The sequence below is a fragment of the Rattus norvegicus genome, chromosome 17 (genome assembly GCF_021556685.1).
Source record: "Rattus norvegicus strain SHRSP/BbbUtx chromosome 17, alternate assembly SHRSP_T2T, whole genome shotgun sequence".
Taxonomy (NCBI): domain Eukaryota; kingdom Metazoa; phylum Chordata; class Mammalia; order Rodentia; family Muridae; genus Rattus; species Rattus norvegicus.
The window spans coordinates 77,727,714-77,741,054 of NC_141550.1; the positions used below are offsets into that span (position 1 = coordinate 77,727,714).

The 13,341-nt window shown below is 38.7% G+C and overlaps 1 long non-coding RNA gene across 1 annotated transcript; it reads right to left on the reverse strand.

The window, feature by feature from the left end:
• Nucleotides 1–1,085: 1,085 nt before the first annotated feature.
• On the reverse strand, nucleotides 1,086–13,047 carry LOC148000283 (uncharacterized). The gene is made up of 3 exons (XR_015641865.1): nucleotides 12,928–13,047; nucleotides 7,013–7,135; nucleotides 1,086–1,237 (listed from the first exon to the last, which is right to left on the reverse strand). It is a non-coding gene; the product is annotated as an uncharacterized LOC148000283 (long non-coding RNA).
• Between the last annotated feature and the right edge of the window lie 294 nt (nucleotides 13,048–13,341).

A 13,341-nucleotide genomic window follows, 5' to 3' on the forward strand; every position in this document is an offset into this window, starting at 1 on the left:
AGTGTCCTGTCAGAAGTCTTGACTTCCTCCAAGTTGCTGCCTGACAGGTGTTATTATGCATTCTAATAGGACAGGTCCCTATCATAACGTTTCGATGTTTACTTCTTAAACAGGAAATACAAGGATTAAACTTCTTTTGTTTTATGAAACAGCGTCATTATCACCGACTTCCGTAGTCCAGATAATGAAAGACCAGAGCAAGTGCTCTGTGGAGTGGCTTTAATCCCATTTTATCTGTAACTAGTTAGGGGTTCATTAGACAGCCGTGGAGGAGAGCCCTATATCGTGTGGAGATCTTGGACTTGGGATGCCAACTTGATTCCTTGAAAAGACAGTTTTTAATTCAATCCAATTAAACTCAACAAGTATTTCTCCACACTCTAACTGGAATTGCTTGGGGAATGCCAGTTCCTGTTACTCAGTGACTGGGGAGAAATCGAAACATGCTGTAAATGGCGAGAGGCAAACTTTTTTCCCTGCCTTTAGAACTGGCCTCTTAGGTACGATGTTCCTATATGCATGATCGTTTGCTATAGATGAGGGTTCAAGGTTAGCTCTCCATAGACCATGGGACAAGCCCTTCTTTGGGTGCATGTATATTTTTGCTTCTGTTAATTAGTACCTGTTGCCTGTCCATTTTAGATTGTAGTTTAATACTATAGAGAGAAAAAAAAGATGGAAATATTACTGCCGATGTCATTATTATCAAACACTGTGCATATCATTTAAAAGTACATCTCACTGTAGTAAGTTTTGATTTTCTGCAGATTTCGTGTCAGAAATGTCAGAAATAGGAAGACACATGGAAAGGTTTAGACTTGCTGAGTCCGGCTTAGCTCTGGGTCAAGAAACTTAGATATGAGGACTTTAAAAATTTGCTCTTAAAATGCATAAAAACATCAACGAATATAATTTGCTACCCCTCCACGGTGCTTTATAAGGTGTGATAGATTTTGCTTAGTTTTAAAAAGAAACATGGATTAGCAGAAATAGAAGAAGAAGTTTTCAGAAGCAGTAGTTCACGACTGTCTACCAAAGCCGTTGCTAAAGAATGTGTCTGCTGTGGATGTTTGAAGGTTGTGTACCTTTGCATCTGATAGAGAGTGGAGCACAGGATGCACTGGTCTCTGAAGCTATTCTGTCTAATTGTGTCATCCCTACATTTAACAGCTCTGAACCCTGACGCCCTTGGGTCTTCACCAATGCCCCCAGAACCACTTGAAATGTCTAAAAAGACCTGAGAACATTAGGAAATGTCAACTGCTAAAATAATTTCTGCCTTTTTACAATGAGAGAAAATGCTGTGGGTTTAATAGTTCATTTTTTTAAAAAAAAAATCTGCTTCCTACCAGTAACTGTGTGTTAGCCACGTTTCAGTGGGAATTGGGACAAACTGCTGCCCAGTAACAAGTAACTAACTCTTTAGTGACTTTCTTTGCATAGAATCGGGGATCTGAAAGGGCTACTCGGAGCTGCATACGAGTCAAACAACCGTGTTTGTGTCCCTTAATTATGAAAAAGGGAAATTCATTCATTATTTTACCATCCTCCTTAAATTTTCAAATGTCCAAAGTCATGTTCTTCTTTTAAACAAATTTCTATTTGAATGAACAAGGAAAAATAAAGATCAGTAGACGTCTCCAAAATTTTATTTCTGGCACAAAATAAGAATAGGGTTGGATAAGCTCAGCCTCCCCAACTTCTCCTGTTAACAAGATTTGGAACAACCCAAGGTGTTCTGTGTGAGAGCTGCCTTCCTCTCTTCCTGAACATCATGTGAAATCAGGGCTTTCGCTGTGGAACTTTGCCACTGAACTGGTAATCAACTCATGATTCTGTAGATCTCTGCAACTGAAGCGATGCCTCCCTCGTTAACAAAACATTGAACAACACTGAAGTCACATTTACCCTCCCCACTGTCCCAGCAGATAGAGAACCAGCACTAGCCCCAAGTTCTGATCCCTAAACACAGATGTTAGCATGTCTTTTCTTCTTTCGCTGCTGAAGGGCTGTGGCATAACAGCTTCCAAGTTGAAACTCTTATACAGTAACTCTGCATTTATTGCTAGCTCTTGCGGCACGTGGGAATAGTTTACACCTTTTAATTGCACAGGTGTTGAGGTAGAAAATATTGGATGGAGAGAGTACACATTGTGATTTTTCACACCAGCATGCAGGCAAAATTATCGAGATGCTAGAGTGAAAAATATAAAGCCAGAACGAAAGCCTAAGAATTACATCTTGCAGATAGGATGAGATGTTTACAGGATTTATTGTTAAGGGTGGACACATAGCATCAACCAAACAAGCAATGTGTTCAAATCTGGGGGTGGGGAGAGTGTAAAAAAAATAAAAATCCTGCCCCTTGATTGTCAAAATGATCCTGATGTATTGCAAGTTTATCTGGGAAACTAGTAAAGATAATTCGATTAATTAGCCTTGACGAACTTAGCATCGTGTCAAGTTATAAGAAAATTAGTGTTCTCACCACCCTTTCCATATTTTTTAACCATGTATTCTCTCTCTCTCTCTCTCTCTCTCTCTCTCTCTCTCTCTGTGTGTGTGTGTGTGTGTGTGTGTGTGTGTGTGTGTCACGGGAGTGTGTATCTGTATAGGTATTTAAATTGCTGATACGAATTGTCTTCAAAGCCGTGTTTACTGGTTATAAATGAAAACCAAGAGATAGGGATCGGAATGTAAAGCTACATGAAGCCTCATCTCTACTCTACCCATTGGTTTTATTGTTTAATTTCCTGGGGCTCTGTCTCCTCATCTTTAAAAAAAAGAGAATGAATTATTGCATTCAAGTAATGTCATTGGTTTATTTTATCCATGGCGCAAATGTGTAACTCCAGGGACTAGAAAGAGGCAGGTCCGGATCCTGACAGCCATGTCTGCACGGAGTCGATGCGGACTGGTGCCCATCTACATCAACGTCTATACCATTGCTGACACTGGAATATCCCACAGGACCAGGAAAATATGCAACAAAAGACAAATGGTCCTGAACTCTGCTGGGATGGCTCTTGGTATAGCATGGGATAGGGGACTGGGGTGCATATACTTAAATTTTTAATATGCTTTTCAAACATACTTGAAAATTTTGATAAATAGTAGAACCACCACCATCAAGAGGTAGAAAATATACATCCAAGAAAGGCTGGCCTCAAACTCAATCGAGATCTGCCTGCCTCTGCCTCCCCAGCATTGGGGCTAAAGGCATACACCACCATACCTGGCCATCCCTATACAGCCATTTCTTTTTCTCCATGTCTACCTTGGCTTCCTTTCTCTAGAAAAATTTGCATACTGCACAATATTAGAAGACTGAAACAGAATTTTTAATAGATACATTTATTTATTTATTTATTTATTTATTTATTTATTTATTTATTTATATGAGTATACTCTAGCTGTCTTTAGACATACCAGAAAGAGGGCATTGGATCCTGTTACAGATGGTTTTGAGTCCTCAATTTATTGCTGGGAATTGAACTCATAACCTCTGGAAGAACAGTCAGTGCTCTTAACCACTGAGCCATCTCTCCAGCCCCTTTTTTGTGCTTCATTATGCCCTCCTTTTTTTACCTTTGAGAGTCATATATGGTTGTCCCCTTTAGTGCAAAATAGCATTTTGCTGTAAACCACGTTTCTTCACCTATTAGCTTGTCAGTGTTCCACAGTGCCAACATCTGCATTTAAGACAATGTCTCATGTAGCCCAGGATAGACCTAATCTCCTTGTGTAGCTGAGGATGACTTGGAGATCTGGTCTTTCTTTATGTTATGAATATTGGGATTACAGTTGTGCTCAACATAATATTATGATTTTTCTGGGTTTTTCTTCCACTTAAATGCAACAGAGTTTTCTCCTAATTTGTGGTTTGTTTGTTTGGTTTTTGTTCGTTTTGAGATGGGGTCTCTCTGCATCATTCTAGATGCCCTGGAACTCTCTAAGTAGACCAGGCTGGCCTCAAACTCAATAGAGATCTGCCTGCCTCTGCCTCCCCAGCATTGGGGCTGAAGGCATATACCACCATACCTGGCCATTCTCCTAAGATTTTTTTTCCGGAGCTGGGACCGAACTCAGGGCCTTGCGCTTGCTAGGCAAGCGCTCTACCACTGAGCTAAATTCCCAACCCCCTTCTCCTAAGATTTTTATCTGTAAATTTTACCATTTCATCTCTACCTGTAGATCTACCATGTGTTGTGAGTTACTTTATTGAGATTCATATTTTCCCCATATGAATGGCTAACACAGTCCGTAGAAAGACCACTTTCTCCTTGTTAGTTACATCAATTGTTAAAACTCAGCTAATACTGTGTTGTGTGTGTGTGTGTTTGTCTGAAGAAACGTCTCTATCCTGTAGCATACACTTGGGTGCCTGCCCTGTATCTTGTTGTATTAACTGCCCTACATTTATGGTAGAAATTTAAAAACAGATAATGCAAATTATCCCTATTCGCTCTACTTTGTAAACATTGTTTTTGGCTTTTACAAGTTGTTCTCATTTCTCCTATGACTTTCAGAATTACCTAGTAAATTCCTACTGCAATAAAAATGTTGTTGAAATTCTTACAGAATCACATGGACTGTGTAGTTGAGTTGTAGAGTCAATGGCTGCACTGACTTGTCTCCATCCACAGTTACTTCGCAGCTGGCCATGCATTCATTGTTTTATTTTTTTCCTTTCCATCAATGGACTATGATTTTGGGTATAAGAATTTCTCCAATTTTGTTAGATTTATCCCTAAATATAAAGGCGGGCATAGGCATTGTTTAAATATAACTGTATTTTATTTTATTTTCTGAATATTTGTGTCTATTGCATCAAACAATTGACTTTTTGGATAATAACCTGTTAGGCTCTAGCATTGTTGAATCCAATTTATCTTAACTGATTGATGTATCTAGAATTTGCAGGAAAATATTAACTAGGAATTATGAAAGTTAGCAACTTAGTTTTATTACCAGTCTTAGATAAAAGACTGAGTCTCTTATAACAGAGTGGATGGAGCTTTTAGCCATAACTTTCATCAGAAAAAGGCAGCCCTCCCTCGGGAGGCTCATGTGTAAACGAATTTTTCCAGTGAAGAATGCCGCCCCTTTGCATGCTGAGAATCTGAGTTGCTAATACCCTGTAAGGGTTTCTTGTGTCTATGTTCAGGAGAAAAGCAAGCTGGCATCTGTCTTCTGGTATGTTTGGTGTAGTGATAGTCTAAAAATAGTCTCAGAGCGGAGTTGGAAGTATTCCTTTCTCTTCTGTTTCACAAACCATTTTGTGTCACACTAGAATTCTGTTCTTTCTCTAAACGTTTGTTGGAGTTTGCCAGTAAGCTCTCTGGTCCTATGGTTTTCTTTGGGGGAAAACGTGATTACAAACCCAGTTTCATGTCCAGTTCCCTATGGTGATTTACGGTCTTTAGAGAATTTGTATGTGTTACTTCAGTTATCCAACATGGTCATGAAGTGAATGTACATCATATTCTTGTTCTTTGTGTATTACAAGATGTAGAGTCACACCAATTCTTTCATTAGCAGTGCATATTCTAGTTAAATCTCTTTTCGAAAAGTCAGTCCATTCAAGTTGTTTCTGCCATAACAAATTTGTATGAACATAGGACCTTAAATCATACAGCCTTATTGTTTTATAAGGTTTGTTTGTATGTGTTTGTATTTGTGGTGTATGTATGTACACTTGTGTGGGTGAGGGTATGAGTGTGCTCATAAGTGTGAAATTCGGAGCTCAATGTCACATATCTTCCACAACCATTCTCAACCTCTGTGTGTGTGTGTGTGTGTGTGTGTGTGTGTGTGTGTGGTGTTTTCATATGTCTGTAAGTATGTGTGCACTGTGCATGTGGAAGCCAGAGGTCAAAGTAGCATGTGGGATCTTTATTAGTCACTCTTTGACTTAGTTTTTGAGACAGGGTTATTCACTGAACTCAATTCAGCTAGCCTGGATGATCAGTGAGCACGAGAGCGTCTTCTTATCTCTGTTTCCCCAGGAACAGGATCACAGGTGCACACCACCATGCCCAGATTTTCTGTGGGTGCTGGAGACTAAACTCAGTCTCTCAGAACCATCTCCTCGGCCTGGTTTTATAGTTCCATAGGTCAGAAGTATGACACAAATCTCACCAAGTCAAGGTATCCATAGTTCTCCTTCCCTTCAAAGGACTCTAAAGATGTTCTTGCATTTCTAAGCTCATCCCTGCCCGTTCCTCGGCTTAAAGATTTCACACACTCTTTGTCTGTAGATTCCAAGCCATCCCCAATCTTCAATGTCAGACGTGCTGAGTCATTTTTTCTCACATATCAGATCTCCCTGCAGTCTTCCTCTTTCTAATATCTTAAGCGAGAAAACCCTCTAGCTTTGAGGACCCATGTGATTATGAGTACACAATAGGATGTCCCATGATAATCTCCATCTCAAAGGATCAAAACTGTAATTTACATTAGTGAGTTGGGGTTTTTGTTTGTTTGTTTTTTGCCCTCTGAAATCATATTTTAAAGTTTTAGAGGATTACAGGACAGGCAGGCATCTCTGAAAACCCATTTTTCCTCTTTTACAGTTGTAGTTTACATAATCAGTTTTAGCTCTTCCATAGTATGTACCATTAAGGCTATGAATTTTCCCCAAAACTCCCCCTTATCTGAATATCACAAGTTTAAACTTATTTCATTAAAATAATTTCTAAAACATTTTGACTACTTCTTTTCTCTCATTGCATTTAGAGCAGTCCATTATTGACTCTTCAGGTACCTGATTCTCTAGATCTCTTTCTGTTACTGATAATCTAATTCCACTCTAGACAAAGAGCATATTCAACATGTGTTTATATATAACATTCATACATTATAAAGCTCATCAGTAAATTATTATTTACTTTCAATTCTGGTATTCTTTTAAAGAATTTAAAAGACATACACATTTTATGTAACCCAAACTCATTTTACTTTCCATATTTGGAATATAAATCTACCATTGACAAATTTACTCATCGTTTACCTGAGAATCTTTCAGTTTCATCTTGGGTTTGAAAATACAGCTTCGGTGAATGTAGATTTCATCATTAACTACCCTCTTCTCGTGCTGTTTTTCCATTCCAGTGTCAACTGAATTCAGCAGTTTCTTAGGAGTCCAAAATCAGTCCAAGCACCTCCCAGCAACTTCCTGTGTGTGGCTTCTCTAAGATGTTGTTTAAGTTAGCATTTCAGCAGTTAAAACTGCAGGATGTTTACGAATGACTTTGTTTCAACCCCACGTGAAGCTCATTAACTTCTTTGGACCTGAATTTAATGGCTGTGGAAACCAATCTGTGGAGAAATTGTGCCACTTTGTAAAATGCTGTCATGGTTTTTATCTTTCCTTTTCCTCCTAAGCAAACGATATAGTCTCCCATAGGTTCCTACAATTCCCTATTATCTAAATCCACCCTCTTTCCTGTGTCTCCCGAATTGGGTAATCCATGTTGATAGATCTTTAAGGTTATTCATCCTTATCATTTCCTATTTGCTCTTTAGCCCTGATGAAGTTTTGGTTTATTAAGGGTTTCAATTAGGTAGTTTTCCCTTATTTATTTGTTTGTTTTTATATTCCCTAAGTTTTTATTTAGGGCACCATTCAGCCCTAAATTATCTCTACATATATATTGTAGCTGTGATAAACATTTTGTCAGCTAACTCTAGCCTCTGGGATGACTGGAAGTCAGATTCTATGTCCTGTCTCTACTCCTCTCTGTTTGTCACTCTTTTATGTTTGTATGAGTTCTGGTTCATTTTGTTTAAATGTGATATTACAGACTGTATATTTCTGACAACTTATTTCAAGAGTCCTTGCGTTATTACTTCATTCTTCATTCTTCCTGGACATGACTGACCCATTTTTCTTCCATGGGATACACAGTCACTGATGTTTCTCCCCAATCACTGAACTTTTCAACATGGCTCTTGTGATTAGTCAGCTCCTGGAGGTTTCCATGTGAAGGTGTAAAACATGCTTGTGTTTGAGTGTTCCCCTTTCTTTAGCTTCGAGTTTTCTTGGCTTCTTGTACTATTTTGCTAACTTCAGATGCTTTGGTTATATCCCTTAGTTCCTGCTTTGGGCATTTCCAACCCGCATGGCTAGTTTCCTGCTGCCTATACTACACAATTAGTTCGTTTTCAGCTGAACGAACATAAAAATTATATATTTTGTTTCCGGCGTCCTTCTGGAATACATTCACCTCTGATCTCTTCCTGCTTTGCCGCTGAACTCTAAAATCTCTACTTCACCTCCATCCTCCAAATATTGTGGGCTTGGGTTGCATTTCTCTGTAATCATCTTGGTCTTTCAATTTCCATCTTCTCTCTTGGTAGCCTCGTCCTGAGTCCTGCCAACGTTTATTGACTGGAACTGGTTTTCCCACTGCCACATCATAGGTATTGAGAAATAGCCTTAGTCTAGGAACTAAAGACAAATTTTCCTCTCCATAATTATTCTTCTTAATGATCTTTAGAATATTTTGTCTACACTTAGATTTACTTTAAACTATTAGGAGCATTTTGTATATTATCCAGTCTTTATAGCAGAAGGTTTGTATAGTTTGTGACTCCACTGACCTAACTGTAAATTACTTTTGTAGATATGTCGATATACAACTGATATCAATGTATCACATAAATGGTTTAAAAGTATGTTACTTCAAGTCAAATTTTTATACATTTTTTTCCAAATACATCAATCTCAAACTTGCCCTCTGGTTATTAAACTTCATTTTTACATGAATGATATATTCCCATCACTTAGATGCATTTTTAAGATCTAAAAGTGTTGAAATGTTTTGATGATATCCATCACTTTGTACAATTAATATATACTAATAAAAATAACTGGGAGCATTGAATTTTACAAAAGTAATTTTGGATAAGCTGCCTTTCTTGAGTGTGCTAGTTAATTGGAATTGCCTGTTAGATTTAGAATCACATTGGAGAAGTTCCTTTGGGCATGTCTCGGAGTACGTTTCCAGGGAGGACTGAGGGGAAAGATCCGCCATGACTATAGGCAGCACTGCTTTATTGGCTTGAGTCCTGGACTGAAGAAGAAGTAAGAAGGTAACGAGCACCATATTCAGTACTCTCTACTTCCCAACTGCAGCTGGAATGTGTCCTTTGTCTCCATCATTATGCTTGCCCTACCAAGTTTTGGAATTGTGTCCCCTCAAATTGATAGTCTCAAAACAGTCAGGTTTTTCTTAATAGTGGCGAGTAAAATAAGTAAAACAATGAACTTTGTCCTGCTGTGGAGCCATCTGATGAGATTCTAGCTTAGTCATCTAAAGACTCCAAAGACTCCATCCATAACTGACTGCGGCTACCGTTGGTGGTCCTAAGTATACTGACATCCTATAAAATATAGGGACTTAGGTCATCGATTGCTCGTTTCTACTCTTCAGCTTAGAATTCAAATGGGGGCATATTGAAAAATACAAATGTCACTAAAAGAAGTTTTTTCAGTCATCAAATAAATACTACTTACAATGGAAACTAAGAAATATGTGTGTAAGAATCTTTGTTGGCATAGCTAAGAAAAACATTCTGAGTTCATGAAAAAAATGTATTGTAGAGAAGAAATCCCTCTCCCTAGTGCTTTGAACACTGTGGTGGATTAAAGTGTGAACTCAATGCCCAGGAGAAAAAAAATGTTGATTGATAATCTCAACTATCTCGCAATGTGTACCTATTTGGAAAAGAGCCCATTGCAGATATAATTAGTTCAAATTACAATGAGGTAAAGTTGTCCCTTAATCTAATCTGATATTTTTAAGATATCCACATAAAGACAGAGAGGGATTTGTTTTAGGTGCCCTAACACATTGAGGCAGAGGCCCAGAGATATACCTCAGCACACTAAGAAAAGCCTAGTAAATCACCAGGAACAAAAGAGGAATCCCCTATAGGCTTCAGAAGGAGAATTACAATTTTATTATGCACTTCTAACCTCCAAAATAGTGATACATTGGATATTGTTATTTAAGTCATTTAGTTGATAATTTTTATAACAGCTCATATATTGGTATCATTGCCAGATAGACACATATCAAGGTTCAGAGGGGAAAAGCCTAATAATTTACTTCTATGGCTTATGAAGGGAAAAACTGAAATCTTGGTGAGCAATGTTATGTTCCACAGTATGAGGATGTTTGACGAGTCTTCAGTTTTGTACCATTGTTGTACTTCTAGTCAGTCATATTGTGAAACAAACTAGGAGGGATAACCTCCCATAGAGGAGACACAAATGACCAAAGGGCAACAGCTGGGTTAGTCATGGAGAATGTATGTGTGAGCATGCTAAGCTATCAGTTCTCTGGATGTAAAAAGAAGAGTCAGCCTTAGGATATCCCTGAAAAGTTGACCTAGGGCCATTTTCTAGGGAATTGGGAATGGTATGGCAAACATTAAGATCAAGAGGTTGACCATCCATCTATGAACGAAGTAGAAAGGCAAGAATCCAAGTGCAGATGCTCAAATTCCATGAAGTAACTGAAGGTCTTTCTTAATAGAAAGAGAGCTTATATAGTTTAAATTATTCCTTACCATATTTCTCTCATGAAACATCTTTTGTGGGTATATGCAAAGACTTCCTTCCATTTCTCTATGGCTCTGGTTTTCTCTGTAATCCTGGTGTCCACAGGGTAGGTAAGAGCTATGTACTCTAAAAGTAAAGCGGTTAGGCATGTGGAGATCACAGAAGTTTCTCAGGAGGTTTCCAGATATTGCTAAAAGTCAAGTCCTATATATCTGTCCTCAGCAACTTTGACACTTTGTATAAAACTAGTCTGTCCTGAGCTCACACCTCTAAGTGTGGCTATGCAAAACAGGCAACTGTGCTGGTAATGTTTCCATTGGAGGGCTTGGTCAGGTAGTTATGCTTGCCCCGGACAAGAAAGCAGCCGGTAATATAACTGTGTCTTTGTGCTTCCAGATCCATTTCTCTGGGTAGCATCCTTGTCTACGGAGAAAGAAAAATGTAATTATATAATTCGAGGACCCCCTTCTGGGCAGCAGGTGTTGAACAAATCTAGATATTGGTGGAAGGACAGAGAACACATTGTGAAGTAATTAAAACATTTCGGTCCTAAACTCATATGCTCAATGTATGTTATATTCTCAGGTAATTTGAGGCTAACAAAAAGCACCCCTGGTTGCTTCACACTTTGTTCAGACCTTCTCTGTAATTTCTATGCAGAGAAGGATTAACTTTTAAATAATGAACTCTTAAACTCCCAATTTTAGGCAATTAAGATGATGGAATGTATTTTTCTTCCAGCAGTCAGACATTTTCTTCCTTTGATTCTTTTGTAGACTCCACTTTTAAGCTGTTTAGCTCTTTCTTTTGTAATGGTTGTTGACGATTGCTTTTTATTTTATGTACCATCATTCTGAGTCACTGCGGCACCTGGCTCTGCTAACGTTAACTGGATTGCTGCTTGCTACTACCGAGAATGCGAGACTGCTGGGGTTTCATTCTCTTAAAAATGCATTCCAAGGAAGGGCCTGGCTTAACACAGATTAGTAAAGAATGACTGACCGCCTGGGGGTTTCTAAAAGAGTAAGACTTTGGGGAAAATCGCAGATTCCCAATCCCTTGTAGTCTTGCCCTCATGTGTATAAGGGAAGGTTACTGGATATCCTAGGCCTCCACCTTCTCATTTACCTTTGATAAAACAGCTGGTTTTCATCCCAAAGGCAAGCAGTCCCTAATATGAATGATTTAACTTTACATTTACCACCAAAAAACAATTTTAAGTAAGATTGATGCAGAATCATAAAGGGCTAGTTGAATGTAAAGGTAGTTTTACTATTAAGCTGAGAATTCAGTATTATGAGGATACATGGTCAATATTTTTTTTAAGGTTTATGTTTGCTATTTTAAATTGTGGGGTAGGGTGAAAGCAATCAGATTCTCCTAGAAATGAAGGTTAGCCGCATATGTCTGCGGATTAAACATGCCTGAAGATACTCAACCTCATTTTTCCAGATACGATATAGATTTGTGTTCAATTTTAAAAGCTTCTGAGGATAATGTTAATGCACCGCTGTGTGTTGCATGGTTAATTTTTATTGTCAACTCAAACAGGTTTAGGATTCCTGAGAGAACACACCATTGGGTTTTCTGTGGAAATATTTCTAAGGGAAATTTATTGAGGGGGTTGAACCTCTTCATCCTAAGGACTTGAATCTTAGATAAAGAAGAGAGAAAAATAAGAACACCAGCTGAATATACTAAGAGTTCCCTTTGTCTGTTTCCTGGATAGACAGACAGATAGATAGATAGATAGATAGATAGATAGATAGATAGATAGATAGATAGATAGATAGATAGATAGATAGATATGAGAGAGGGGGAGGGAGAGAGACAGAGAGAGAGAGGGAGGGAGGGAGAGAGAGAGAGAGAGAGAGAGAGAGAGAGAGAGAGAGAAAGAGAGAGAGAGAGAGGAGTAATGAGCTTTCAGATCATAAATCTACTGTTGTGTCTTCTCCACTATGCGATCCGGATTGTCTCAAACAACAAGCCAACATTAATCTTTCCTTAAGTTGCTTCTTGTCTGTTATTTGGTGACAGCACCCAGAAATGTGACTAACATAGATGCTAGGAAGGAGGTCATTGAAGTATTCTGTATACCAGGGGCTCTAACATCATGTCAGAGAATAATTTGCGAAGGGAGTTCTCTCCTACCTTGTAGGATCTGGCCATTGACCTCAGGACATCAAGCTTGGCCTCAAGTGCCTTTACTCAATGAGCCAACTTGCTGGTCTGTTTTATGTTACACCTTGTACATTAGGCGTCAAGTGTCAAGTCTAAGCACAGTGACCATTCAGTGTTTTTAAGCTGTCCCTCAATGGAAAGTTAAAGCTCCCCACACAATGGGAAAAAATGCATACCTTGACAGTATTAGGAGAGAAGCCTGTTTGAAGTAATAGGGAATTGAAGGTATAATTTTTCCCACGTTCATCCTGGCTCTCCCATTGGCTTATAACCTCAGAACGCGTCTGCTGAACCATGAGTGAGCTCAGAAGCACTGCAAGCTCTCTGGTTCAGCCATGTCATAATCACAGCTGAGTTGGTAGAGAAAATAGATCACCCATCAGGTGAGCAATCTGACATCTGTGACCTGTAAGCTCATCATCTTCATTCTACACCCCCTTCAGTTCCAGATCTGGACTCCATGTTTTCTAGGCGGAACACTTTATGGATCTCCTACTTCTACATAGTAGGACTAAGAGACTCATGGCCTACTTTTTATATGACCCTTAAGCTAAGCATGTGTTCACCTTTTTAGCAGAAAAGGGAGGGAG